This window comes from Sceloporus occidentalis, unplaced genomic scaffold (genome assembly GCF_023333645.1).
Source record: "Sceloporus occidentalis isolate IW3139 unplaced genomic scaffold, rSceOcc1.0.p SCAF_3, whole genome shotgun sequence".
NCBI classification, from domain to species: domain Eukaryota; kingdom Metazoa; phylum Chordata; class Lepidosauria; order Squamata; family Phrynosomatidae; genus Sceloporus; species Sceloporus occidentalis.
The window spans coordinates 161,231,444-161,245,979 of record NW_028316983.1 but is presented as its reverse complement, the minus strand read 5'-3'; the positions used below and the strand labels follow the sequence as shown (position 1 = coordinate 161,245,979).

Sequence of the window (14,536 nt, the reverse complement as noted above, 5' to 3'; positions counted from 1 at the left end):
ATTGTTTTAACTTGGACTGTTTTAAATCTTGTTAACTGCCTTGAGTTCCTATACCAGGAGGAATGAGGAATAAAATAATAATAATAATAATAATAATAATAATAATAATAATAATAATTTGCTGTGATATCTGAGCTAGTTACAAAAGAGCCTGGTCAAATCAGGTTTCCTCCAAACCACAATTGGAAATCCAGTTCAAACTGTGATTCCCAGTTCTGATTTAGAGGCAAACCATGATTTACCCAAGCCTATGTTCACCTAAATGTATGGTTATAGTAAAAACCATAGTTTGCCTAAATCAGGGAAGGGTTGCTTAAAGCTGGAAAGGTTTACCAGAAGGTATAGTAGTATGGCAAAGCTCACAAACCCCAAATCCACGTTGTTTAGGTGCTATATTTGAAGTGGGCCAGCAACTGCAAAATGGTGGTGCAGAATCTTCAGCAGGTGAAAAGAAGGCCATGGAAGGGTCACAAGACTGCAGTATCATGGCAATAAGTTTGAAATGTGCAAAAGAAGACAAAATCAGCTTAATATGGATATTAAGCAGAGAGAGAAAGATTCACAACTGAAATGCAATGCTAGATGGTGCCAGCATATCATTCAGTCTAGACCTTAATGCTGAGGCAGAATCTTCTGTGCATAAACAGTCCTAATAACACTACATTACCATGCTGCTAATGCTACTAAAGTGAAGCAACAGTGTTATTTGCACAGTCTGATATGCAAATCCCATGTCACCGCCTGTATTTCCAAAATGCTTTCTGAGAATCTGTTCTTAAAAGGGATGCACAAACATTCTTCCGATTGCTCTGCATGGGAGTAATTTCAGCTATTAGCCTGGCTTTGAAAAATGGTCTCACAACCTCTATTTGTTTAACTGGATCTTTGGGAGGAAGAATAAAAATTGTGTCCTATTCTTCTCAAGTACAGCACAGGGATCAGCCCACAGGAACACAGAAGGTGACTTTAGAGCACATTTCTTCTTTCCTGACTGTAAACAGCTCCAAAAAAGGCCAAAGTGACCCCTGCTACTGCAGACAAGTCTGGGAGGCCATCCAAATGATAGCAGGCTGGCTCCAGAGGTCCAGCCGCATCAGCATGGCCCAAAATGTTTGTAGCGCTACGTGAAACTATAGCTATCATCCTCAGTTTCTGAGTGAGTGGAATTGAAGATGCTCTTATGCAATTCTGCATCTTCAGCCAGCGTGTAAAAGTTAGAAGGAACATTGGAATCTTGGTTTAAAGATGTTTTGAAATTAAACCTCAAAATATACCCACCAGCACATATAATATTTCTTAGACTTATACATTTTGTTGCATTACATCATAGTAGCTCCACCTCTATTTCTGAATTAACTTCAAGGAAGCTATGCTCTGTCTTTGTTTGACCGGTAGAAGACATTTGGCATAGCATAGGTCAATCATTTCGTTTTGTGATATTATGAATTGTTCCATAAAATTACAGTCTTGTCACTCTAACTATTTGATGATGATTATGATGATGATATTTATTTTATTTTATTAACCTATATTCACATTTTTCCTCATATTGGGATTCAAGGGAGTTTACAAAATATTAAAACCAGTAAGATTAAAAGTATACAAAAACATCAGTAAAATATATAAAAGTTATGCATTTACTGATTCCGTACTTTACAAAATATGCCTTTGAATCAAAATGATTAAAATAATAATTAATGTATACCAACTGCTTCTCTTGCACACATATTAAAAGCAGAATGATCCCCCCGAGTCAAACCTTTTTACTTGTGGAGTGTGTATAGACTCTAACATGAAGTGAGCTAAACAGCAAGAAAACAAACAAAAGATCCATGATATAGAAATGCTTTAAGCCAGTTCACCGACCAAATAGAACAGACTATTAGAAAAGGAACTGAAATGCTGTTTCCTATGAATAAATATCTAACTCAAGAATCTTTTGGAAGCTAAGAGACCAGGCAGCATTTTCTTTAAAATTTAGTCTGAACATGTTGTCAAAGTGGATCCACCTTGCACACCAGAGTTCTCCTTGCCCAGGATGGGATTTAGTAAAAGAACTAGTGGTTTTGCCCATATGGCCATGGCTCTCTGCAGATTTTATGGTTGGGCTCAAACACCTCTGACCACCCCACTCAGCAGCACTTTCCTCCCCTGCCCCCCGCCCGAGTAGGAAGACTCATAAGCCTGAACTGAGGGATACACAAGTCAGGCAACCAACTCTTAGATGCACTGAATGGAGTGGAGTGGAGTGGGCTCTATGTATTTTAGCTATACACTCAACAACAAAAACAAAAAGCATGGATAAACACAGATTTACAGAACCCAGAGTACACAGTTATTCTCCTTTATGGTAGGGATAAATCATGTATACTAGTTGTAAACAGGGCTGGAAATGGAATACATTCAAAGTATTCAAAAGCTGAAGAAATCAAAGAAGATGCCAAAGACATTTCATTTGCATGGGATGTGTTTTGGTCAAGGGCTGACCCTGCAGGCTCAGCAAGCCGTAAAGCCCCCAGGGACAACAGGGTGGGCCCATGACTCGCCTTATCATCTGATGTACAGAATACATCAATTGATCAGGTATTTGAATTTTTCTTCAGTGCTGATAATTGGGCAGAATGTTGTACTGGGAGGTATAGTAGGCAAAACAATATATGTTCTGTTATACTGCTTGTATTACGAGGACCTTTTGTTGCTGTTGTGTGCCTTCAAGTCATTTCCAACGTTTGACAACCCTAAGGCAAACCCATCATGGGGTTTTCTTGGCAAGATCTGTTCAGAGGAGGTTAGCTATTGCCTTTCCCTGAGACTGAGAGCATGTGATTTGTCCAAGGTCACTCAATGGTTTTCCATGGCTGAGCTGGGAATCAAATCCTGGTCTCCAGAGTCATAATCCAAAACTCAAACCACTGCACCATGCTGGTTCTCACAAGGACCTTGATTCTCAGTTTATAGATCCAATTTTGAGAGTTGGGGGGAGGGAGGATCCACAGGTAGACCTGATGGCTTTTATATCTCGCTTCTTCTTTCAGACTCTTCTGAAGAATCAATTTTGAAGGTTGCAGGGTTGGTTAAATTGAATCCCAGCTCACCCTAATCCTATTTGGTACTGATGCTATTTGGACTGATTTAGAAGCTGGCCATTGAATTGTCCCTTATGTATATATACTGGAATACTTATCTTATTTCTAGCGACTGATATCCAATCATAAAACAGTTGACTGAATGGGCCACAGCCCTCTTCCCCAACAATATCCTGCCACCTCCAGCATTAGCCAACTGAAGTAACTGCCTCTTCCTGCCTAATGTGAGCACCAGTCCTGCCACTTATTAGAAGGTTACAAACTTGTGGCACCCAAAGAACAGCTAATAAAGTCATACATGGTTGACATATATTTCACATATACAACTTCAACTTCAATAAGAAAAAGACCAAACAATTATAAGTATGATTTGATTCTATTAAACTGTAATTAAAATGTTAAGAGGCAGCTTTTACAAGCAGGTTCTGGGTATATACAGACCACCTACGACTGACAAATCTAGCGAGGAGTTTTGTGGAAAATGCTTGCAGCTTTTCTCTTTTTAAATATGTTAACACAAATCTTAATATAATGTAATAAAAACAGAACAAGTAAAATTGGTTAAGGGAGGAAAATAAAGAAAAGCAAGGAAGTATCAAAGGTACAGGTAAGAAGAAGGGAAAAGATTATTATAGATCTTTCATTATTAAGCTCAACTGTGCAACCAGAATATATATACTTTTAGGTGTTAAATCTTCTCTACCAAGAAAATGTCTTATAATGAATAAAATGCATATGTCAAAACTTAATCTAACCTATTCATGTCTCCTAGTGAGTATACCACATAATTAATCTTCTGTGTTAATGTCAAGAGGAGCCTTCCTGCTTGTTTCACACACAAATGAGATAGCTGAAAGCTTGAAAATCAGAAGCTGGTATGGAGAACCTTTGCCCTCTAGATGTTGTGGGCTACAACTTCCATAACTCCCTCTCACTGGACATATTGACTGGAACATCTACAAGCTGACATCTAAAACATGTGGATGTCCAAATAAAACAAAACAATTTCGGATTAAAACAATAGAATAATTTTAGCAAGACAAAAACATATTAAACAAGGCAATAAAGCCATAGATAATGCCTCATTCCCTGAGAAAGTGGGGCAAGAAGTAAGTGACAAAACATTTTGGTTGGCTGACCTGTACAGTCAGCCATAACATGTTGATTTTCTTCTGTGGATACTGAATACATGAAGGGAATGGATGAGGATATTGATGGGAGGGCTTCCCCTATATTCCTTCAGTAGACTATTATGAAAACCAGGCACATGTACTATCTGCAAACATACAGTGTTACCCATATAATTGGAGAGTATGCTTTTTGAAGGGTTCCATACTGAATACACAAAACCTACATATGCACAGTTTCTAGAGTCTGTTCCAATTGTTTACTGAATGCTCATAAACTGATCAAACCCACTATTGTTTCCTCTCCTCCTCTGCAATCAGTGTTCTTATATCAGTCACCTTTAAAGGACTATTCATCTATTATTATTATTATTTTTAAAGGTTTAGGGTATTACAGGGTAGAAATAAACTCAGCAATCTTACACTTAAGAAAAACATTCTGGAAATTAGCCCACTATCTTTCAGATTAACAGGCACCAGTCCAAACACCTCCAAGCAATTTAAGAAAGTTGAATAATCACAATCACAGTTGGCAGTGCACATTAAAACTCAGCACAATGACATAGTCTACAAAATTTTATACCAGGTGGCAGCATGGTATTAAATGTAGACTAAATGAAAAGTGCTGCAACTGATTAATGGTAGCAAAATACAACAGGTAAACTTATCAGAAAGGGGCTCATGTACTTCACTTGTTTAAAATGTTGCTGATTAACAAATCAGTTATTCTCTAATCAAGCACTGACATTGTTTAGTTTTCATTTTGTCCCAGAATTCAGTGTAATTTGAAGTCAGGCTTGCAGACTTGAAATATGCCTCATTCCTACCCTGCCATACTTTAGCACCCCAAATCCAAATTTGTATACTAAGAAATTTGTATACTAACAAACTAAGGAAATCAAAGGTTAATCATTCGTGTTCTTGCTAGTTTCCTGTTCCAAATCCTCTCCCCTTTCACTGCTGCTTTATCAGAAGGAAGGAAATTGCAAAGTTAAATAATTATATTTTTGCATATATAATTTTGCATGTAATGCATTAATAACTTAATGCTGCAAAAATGTAAGACAATTATACCTTGAAAGAAAGCTGGAATGTTATGCACATTTTCTTGCAAGTGAGCCTTCCTTCCGGGTAAATACACGCAGAATCCTACTGTTAATCTAATAAAAGACCACTTAGATTGCTTGCATGGATTTCAGTATGCTTCATCATGCAACCTTTTTTCTTTCCAACATAATCTGTTTCAGAATAGGTTCCATGAAAAATTTACCATGAGATTTTCTTCAAAGCCAACATGGCTAGGATTGTGCTATAAATTACAAATATTATGTAAATTTTCCACAAGTGTGTGTAGAACTACTTACTGTCTTCTTTGCACAGCATCCTATAATGTTGGAAATAGAATCATTATAGAAGGCAAGAGGGCAGCCAGATATTCCCATGCCAGTGGTGCAATGAATCCCCTCTGAGATTTATTCCAAACCTTAAAATAGTTATCCAAGAAACTGAACCTATTTGGGGGATAGAGTTCAGCATCTTGGATAGCTCCTTTAAAGTCTAGGGGATAATCCCCATAGAAAATAACACTACAAAAGTGACATGGAAGCTGCTGGTCATTCCTAGATAGCAAGATCTGGGATTAGGAGGAAAGGAAAAATAGTGGGTCTGAAGATTGGTATCAAGTAGTTGAATGGGATCAGAAGTTCAGAGAATGGAGGGACTCGCCAGTGTACGGCTGGCAAAGGATTCCCTCTGATACAGGAAAAACTGGAGTAATTTGCAAACTCACAAGAAGATTCTCTGCCTACCCTCTTTTCAGATGATATGGCATGGATCCAGAGACCCTAGCTTCTTCTCCACTTGAAAGTCCTAATCCAAAGAATAGGCTGTGTATTTATAGGACCTTTCTTGTGCACCTGAAGCAATAACATCACTTATTATAGGGAATGACCAAAGGTTAAAGGAAAATCAGCTATTAGTAAGCACGGTGCAGTCTGGACCCTAGGAAGGCAGATGAGGGGTCTGTGTGAAGTTAAGTTCAGATACAGATTGACAGAGTCTATGAAATGGTCACACATTTTAACCTGCTGCACCCCACCCCAAAAGCCTAAGACAGAAATAAGGTATATGATCATGTCAGGAAAAGGCAAGAAAGAACCACTGACAACCAAGAGAGTGGATTACCTATCTGGGGCAAACTGCAACATGGAACTATTATATATACTGTACTAGACTGCTCTGGATTATGAGGTAAAAGCCTTGAGATGTAACAGTTTGGGCTAGAAATCCAAACCAGACATTTGAAAGAGATGGGGTAGGGCAGCAGTGGTGCTAAGAATTTCAATCACATTTTGAAGAAACATATGACAATCTTTCAGTTCATATGCCATGTATAGTTTCACAGACTATGGATTTGTTTAGGGAAGTGCAGGCAGGAACTGGAAGGGTTGCAAAGTTGGTTTCAACGGCACCAGGCTGGCAATGGATGATGAACACTCCCTTCCAACTGTGTTTGCATGCAAAACCACCCACTCATGCAAGGTCTTTCATGTCCACCACAGATGGGAACACAATTACATATCCCCCCCTCTCCTCACAATCAACTTCACAACCTTCCCCAACTGCATTTCATAAAAAGAAGAAGAAATCTAAATAGTGATTCTAGACTACATTGCAGGGTTGTCATAGAGTACTCACTCCCCTTCTCCTTCCCACAGCAGTATAAGTGTGACCACTTACCAAATCTGAAATAACTACATCATTGTAGTCACAATATAGAGATGAAATTGACATTGGTAGGATCATTTTTAAGAATCAGGATGAAAAATAATGCTAGTGTTTTTTTAAATAACAGAAGCAAGTTAGAAAAATCATGAACTACTAGTTTTGCTGCTAGCTTTTGTTTTTCAGACAGGCAAACTACACTCTAATACAGCTACGCTAAAATCTAGATCTCTGGACTGTTTTATCAGGGAAAGCACTAGCTTCTCCATCTAGGAAAACCACATGAGACAATGGTGCACCATGCCAGTCTTTCTCCTAGTCTGATAAATGCCAATCACAGTTATGAAATTCAAGAACAGGGAAAGGAAGGAGTAAGATACATTTGCCAAGAGATTTCCTTTGTAAAAACAAAAAACCTGGGAATCTAGGTAAATCTAATTCTTATTTCTAAACTGCTTTTCCGCAGTGATCAAAGTGGTGTACATAGTAAAATTATTAAAACATTAAATTATTATTAAATTTAATTGTAATTATTATTAATATTATTAATATTTTAATTATTATTAAAATTAAAACCACATTACATTAATTACAATATACAATTCATAGGTGTATGTGAGTGAGAGGGAAAAAAGGGGATCGAACATAACTTCAGTGTACATGGGGGAATGCTTGGTTAAAGAGAAAGGTTTTAAATCTCTTTTTAAACATTTCAAGGGAGGTAATGAGACGGAGCTCCTTGGGAAGACTATTCCAATGCTTGGGGGCCGTTACAGAAAAGGCCCTCTGAGAAGTAGTAACATATCTCGAAGTAGGGACTTCGAGCAAGTTCTTCCCGGTTGTTCTGAGAGTGCGGGGCGGATTATATGGGGAGATGCGGTCCTTCAAGTAACTCGCCCCAAGCCATGTAGGGCTTTATAGGTAATTACCAACACCTTGTATTGTGCTCGGAAGCAAATAGGCAGCCAGTGAAGATCTTTTAAGATTGGTGTTATGTGGTCAAACCTGGAACGACTGGTGACCAATCTGGCGGCCATGTTTTGTACTAATTGAAGCTTCCGAGTTTGGTACAAGGGTTGCCCCATGTAGAGCGTATTACAGAAATCCAAATGAGAGGTTACCAGAGCATGTACCACCGTTTCAAGGTCCCTTTGGCCCAGGTAGGGTCGCAGTTGGCGTATCAACCGAAATTGATAAATGAATTCTGCAAATGGCCATCAGATGGTATGACTGGAATCCAGAGCTTTTGCAGGGTGGAGGGAATACAAATCCCCAAATCCTGGCTGGGGGGATTGTGAGAGCTGTATTCCAAAAAAAGTAACTTTTCTTTATTCCTCTAAAATCCTGGTAGTCAGCAACCTAGACAGTACAGCAACTTTACTTATGTCTATATATATTCTTATTCTTCTTTTAAAAACCTTTTCACATGTAGTAAAACTGGCGGAAAGAAACGAAGACTAACTTTTCATTTTATATAAAAGCAGCTATTTACTATCCTTTGTGCTTGGGAATAATCCACAGAATGGTAAAGAAAGCATGATCAATATCTGCTGGAAATATTCCTTTCCAACACCAAAACAGTTATGACCCCCTTGTGGTCTAAGATCTCCTTACAGTGGATACAGACCATATGAATAAACACGGAATAAATATAGAGTGGGAAAAGCAGGCCAATAATGACTTCTACTTAAGAGCGCAAGAGGGAGTTCAAATGGCATCATGAAATAGGTCATGAAATATTATAGAGCGTTTAATGTGCATAAGGGTAGTTGTGTTAGTCTGCTACAGTAAAAACAACAAAGAGGCTGTTTAAGGTACCACAACATACGTTGTGGGATGTTTTTATAGCCTTTGCTCATTGTTTGCATTTGCACAGCTCCTAGCATAGTTAGGTAGTGACTACATTTTTAAAAGTAATTTCCCTGAGCAGTGGTGCTCTTACAAAATTTTCAAAATTGAAGCACTCAAAGTGCTACTAACTAGGTAATTCACTCTCCGATTGCCTATGCCTGGTAGTATTCCTATAGTCCCTCTGTGTGGAGGATTCTTAGCCAATCAAGAGGCACTTATACCAATGTTAGATAACACAGAGAGTTTACTAGTAAGAGTGCACAAAATCTGGGTGAATCCAAAATTCAGAACTGTATTGATCTGGTCTGAACAGATCCAGAGATATCCAAATGAAAGCAGAGCTCCTCTAAAGATAAATCTACCCATTCTAATGATTTGTTGGCAAGTTCAGTTTGCAGGCATACACAGACATGTACACTGTATCTCCAAGATTTCTTCTCTACAGGTTACAGTAAAAGAAAACCTCAGACTAGGGAAAGGGTGAAAGTCCAGCAAAGAGTTATTCTTTGACAGTTCTTCAAACAGAAAACTGTCAGCTATACTAACCCCATATACTAAGGAATGCCATTCAGGGTTGCTGTTTCATGCATATCCATTTCCCATAATGGCTCAGACTAGGATCTTAGTTACATATTGGAAGTGGAAAACATTAGAAAAGTTCAACAGTGGAGAAGCAAACTGCAGGTGGAATGTCAGAGCTCAAACAGCAACCTCCTACAATTTGAAGACTACATGTTCAAAATTCATTTTGTGAGTTTATAGTTTGGGTCATTAAATAACCTAAACTTCTAGCAACTGACGCAACAGGCCCAAAAATCTTCGTTTCAACACTCACTCACCTTGTTATTTAACTGACTTTTTAGAAAGCCAGCCTTGCCAAGTCTTGTCAGGTTTGAGGTTAAAGCTATTACATTTTGTATAGTTTCCACCAAAATTGAAACCCTGGCAAAATTCATTCCAGGGCCTTAGATCAGTCCCTCTCTTATTTCAGGGCTGGGGCTTGTGAGGCTTGCTTGAAACTAAACTCAGCTAAGAATAATCACAAATGGCCTGACATGCACACTGTTTACATCATCATCAAATCTGAAGTGCTTTCATAGGAATCAACCCTAATCAAAATTTGATTAGAATTTACATATTCAATCTGAATTTAATGTCTCCATAAGTTGATGCCTTCATCCTCACCTATTTGCTGCTAATTACCAGTGCCCTTTTATCCCAAGAGCTGAAATTTATAAAAAAAATTATTATAAAGTTAATGTTGTACAGTAGCCCAGGTATAGCCAATAATGTATTATTTCTTACCATATTTAGGATCCTTGATTCTCTCTAGATAAGGTTTAGAATTGTATGAGAAACATTAAAGGTTGATTTCATTTCCTACATAAATTATCAACACCTTGGCCCACAATGAGCATGAAGTTAATGTTCCCTGGATGTAGCTCAACAAATGTCAAACTGCAGCTGAAAATGTACAATAGTAGTAGAAAGGGACAAGACTTTAAATAAAACTTGGGCCTGTTACAGACAGCCAAAATAAAGCTGCTTCGAGTCACTTTGGAGGTATGGTATTTCAATGATACATGTGTCCTAAGAGTCCAAAGGCCGCACCAAAGCCACGCTCCAGTCCTAAGGACTGGAGTGCAGCTTTGGTGAAGCTTCCAGACTCTTAGGATTCATGCATCATTGAAATACCATACCTCCAATGTGACTCGAAGCAGCTTTATTTTGGCTGTCTGTAACAGGCCTTGGTGACTTAGCTGCTGAAATCTTAATTCCCTTATCTAAAATACACACCATAACATAGGTCCAAAACATGTTGCAGAAATCATCCGGTTTGAGACCACTTTAACAGCCCTGGCTCAGTGCTAGGGAACTCTGGGAACTGTAGTTTTGTAAGACATTTAGCCTTCTCTGACAGAGCTCTGGTGCCGCAACAAACTACAGTTCCCAGAATTCCCTAGCACTTAAAGTGGTCTCAAACTGGATTACTTCTGCAGTATGTTTTGGACCATATTAATCAAACTGAAGACAATGGACTAATTTCAGACTTAGCCATATCTCTACTAGATCCTTAAAGATCGTTGGGACTTATGTGAGTCATACCAAAAATCCCCCAATTTCAATGTTTTTGTTTTAAATATGAATAAACCAGAATCCAACACATCATTTGGTTTTCTTTGGGAGTTTGATACATTCTGTTTACATTCCGTTTACATCAAACTCCCCAAGAAAACCAATGGATGAACAGCTAAGTAATGAATGTTGATCTTAATCATAGAATCATAGAGTTGGAAGAGACCGCAAGGGCCATCCAGTCCAACCCCCTGCCATGCAGGAAATCCAAATCAAAGCATCCCCGACAGACGGCCATCCAGCCTCTGCTTAAAGACCTCCAAGGAAGGAGACTCCACTACACTCCAAGGGAGTGTGTCCCACTGTCGGACAGCTCTTACTGTCCTGGTTCTTCCTACTGTTGAGGTGGAATCTCTTTTGCTGTAGCTTGCATCCATTGCTCCGGGTTCTAGTCTCTGGAGCACCAGAAAACAAGCAAGCTCCCTCCTCAATATGACATCCTTTCAAATATTTAAACAGGACTATCATATCACCTCTTAACCTTCTCTTCTCCAGGCTAAACATCCCCAGCTCCCTAAGGCGTTCCTCATAGGGCATGGTTTCCAGACCCTTCACCATTTTAGTTACTCTCCTTTGGACATCCTCCAGTTTCTCCACATCCTTTTTATATTGTGGTGCCCACAACTGGACACAATATTCCAGGTGGGGCCTGACCAGAGCAGAATACAGTGGCACTATTACTTCCCTTGATCTAGACACTATACGTTTATTGATGCAGCCTAAAATTGCATTGGCCTTTTTAGCTGTCACGTCGCACTGTTGACTCATGTTCAATTTGTGGTCTACTTGGACTCCCAGATCCCTTTCACATGTAGTTTCATTCAACCAGGTGTCCCCCATCCTATATCTGTGCATTTCATTTTTCCACCCTAAGTGCAGTACCTTACATTTCTCTGTGTTGAAGTTCATTTTGTTAGCTTTGGCCCAGCTTTCTAGTCTATTCAGGTCATTTTGAATCTTGATCATGTCCTCTGGGGTATTACCTACTCCTCCTAATTTGGTGTCATCTGAAAATTTGATAAGTATGCCCCCAATTCTGTCATCCAAGTCATTGATAAAGATGTTGAATAGCACTGGGCCCAGGACAGAGCCCTGTGGGACCCTATTGGTCACTTCTCTCCAGGATGAAAAGGAGCCATTGTTGAGCACCCTTTGGGTTCGGCCAGTCAACCAATTACAAATCCATGTAACAGTTGCCTTGTCCTGCCCACATTCTACAAGCTTGTTTGCAAGAATGTCATGGGGAACTTTATCAAAGGCCTTACTGAAATCAAGATATACTATATCCACAGCATTCCCTTCATCTAACAAGCTGGTAATTTTATCAAAAAAGAGATCAGCGGGTTCTTTCTGCAGCGCCCTTGTGATGCCACAGTGTGCCAATGGCGCACTTGCGACATCATAAGGGGGCGCAACGTGCGGACACTAAGCATCTGTCGCTTCAAAATGACGGTGCCCATGTGTACAGGGTGCCGCCATTTTGACGCCCTTGTTACGTGCTACGGGTGAGGCACACATGGGTGGTGCGCACTACAGGCCCGTCTGTCCAGGGCCTTAGTGAGGCACTTAGAATTTTCTGGCTGAGATTCTAAATGCTTGCCCCTAAACTGCAACTCCCAGGATTCCACAGGATGCACCACAGCAGTCAAAGCAGAAAAATAGTGTGATATTCTTATATGTCCTGCACGTGACATAAGCTGGAGGGAGGGGAGGGAAGGAGAGGGGACAGACTATGGTTTTGCCCTGATGTTAACTATTAGAACTGGCTGACATATGGCAATGATTAATTATTAAATATGGTGCAGGCTTGATCTGTCAGAAGTATCTGATTTGAGATGAGAACATGGTGCTACATGCTAGATTTCATGGCCCTTTGGCTCTCTGGACTGACTTTCTCAAAAAGAATCTTTAGACTCTGCCACATTGTGTGTATTGAGGAGTGGGGGACAACCTACCAATCCTGCTGTACAATCTTTTTAATTGCATACATTTCAAACTAGACTGGAATTAGGCAGCCACAAATAAGACACTGTCTTAATCACAATGACACCTGAATAAAAGAGACACATCTCCAGGAGCTATAAGTGACATGTAATTGTTAGAAAGTCTAACTTGTTTCAGAGAGCTATAAATATTAAGAGGCTTTCTTCAGGGGAGTATAAAATATGAAGAACATAACATAAATATACATATATAAGTGACAGAAAATATATTATCATTCAGTAATTGTACACTGCAATATAGCTTGTGTATGCGTATGTGTGCTCTCATGTTGTCGGTTGATTTATTGACCCATGAATTTCATAGGATTTTCTTAGGTGAGGAATATTCAGAGGTAACCCTATAGCACTGGGTATTTGTTGGTGGGCTTGCATCTGAGTACTAACCAGGGCTGACCCTGCTTAGCTTCCAAGATCAGACAGGATCTGGTGCCTTTAGAGTATTTATGTCCTTTGATATAGCTCAGTAGCAACTAAAAAGTGTTTGGTTAGTAGGCCTGCTTTATATTTTGTCCCTCTGAAACATCGCTACAGTATGGTGAATCTTCAAGGGCAAACATATCTGGATGTGACATGGCTGAAAAAAAGAAATGGGCTATCTAAAAACTTTAGATTTTCTTCCACTTCTCTAAGGAAAAATCTAATTTTTCATTAAGCACTGAAGGGCAAGGATTTTTAATTTTAGAATTCATTCCCTTGATACCTTTCCCCCAACAAAATCCTGCCATCATTTTTCCTTACACTCTTGACACAGTACCAAGTCAAAGATTGACGTCACCTATCACCCAGTCATAGAACTAGAGCAAGAGGTGGATCATACACTGAGATTATGTCAATGTCAGACTGCAGGCAGGTCAGATTAATCACTTCATGCATGGAGGAGAGTCTAAATCAGTATGAATGTTGGCCTATGTGCAGACATCTGATAGGTCAGACTTCCAAATTGTAAGCACAGATATATAGACACAGTCCTTATTCACACAAGCATCAAACACACCAACATGTTAGCATCAGAAGGCAATGTTCTTCCCCTCTGCTGTCATGCTCCCTCACTGGACTTCCACATGCAAAGTCAAGATGATCAGGGTTGAGGCAACAAACAAGCCAAGAGTTATCACCAACTGTAAACATGTGAAGATAGCCTATTCACTGATGACACTGCAACACCTTAGGAGATAAAGTCCATGCATGTTATGAACCTTTAACTTTTTTATTTGTTATCTCATGGATTTTCCTCAAATGTTTTACCTGCCTATCAAGAAAGAAATGCTTATGTCAGCTGTCTTCTTGCCAAGTTCTGCAAAATATTTTCAAGAACATCCATTTTCAGTAAGTCTCAACTTTATTTGGCTCCTGTCTTTTTAGTATGCTGAACCAGTAATTATTAAGCACATTTTTGACATTCCAGTAAGTTAGTCCATTCCCATTTTGCCCCCAATAATCTATAAGCTTTTAACCATCTCACAATGCAAAGATCAATTGCTAACACTGGGAGGAGGAAGGATCTCTGCTTCTTTAAACGTTGCAAAATAGGCAGGAATAGCTATAGGTTCTCCATCTCTGGTAAGGCACTACAATGTGCATCCTCAAACACCAGTGTCCAACTTAAGGT

At 39.2% G+C, this 14,536-nt stretch overlaps 1 protein-coding gene across 2 annotated transcripts in view; it reads right to left on the bottom strand.

The window, feature by feature from the left end:
* The window catches only part of FARS2 (phenylalanyl-tRNA synthetase 2, mitochondrial), a 274,037-nt gene that overhangs the window by 219,483 nt on the left and 40,018 nt on the right, over positions 1-14,536 (bottom strand). The window lies entirely within an intron of this gene.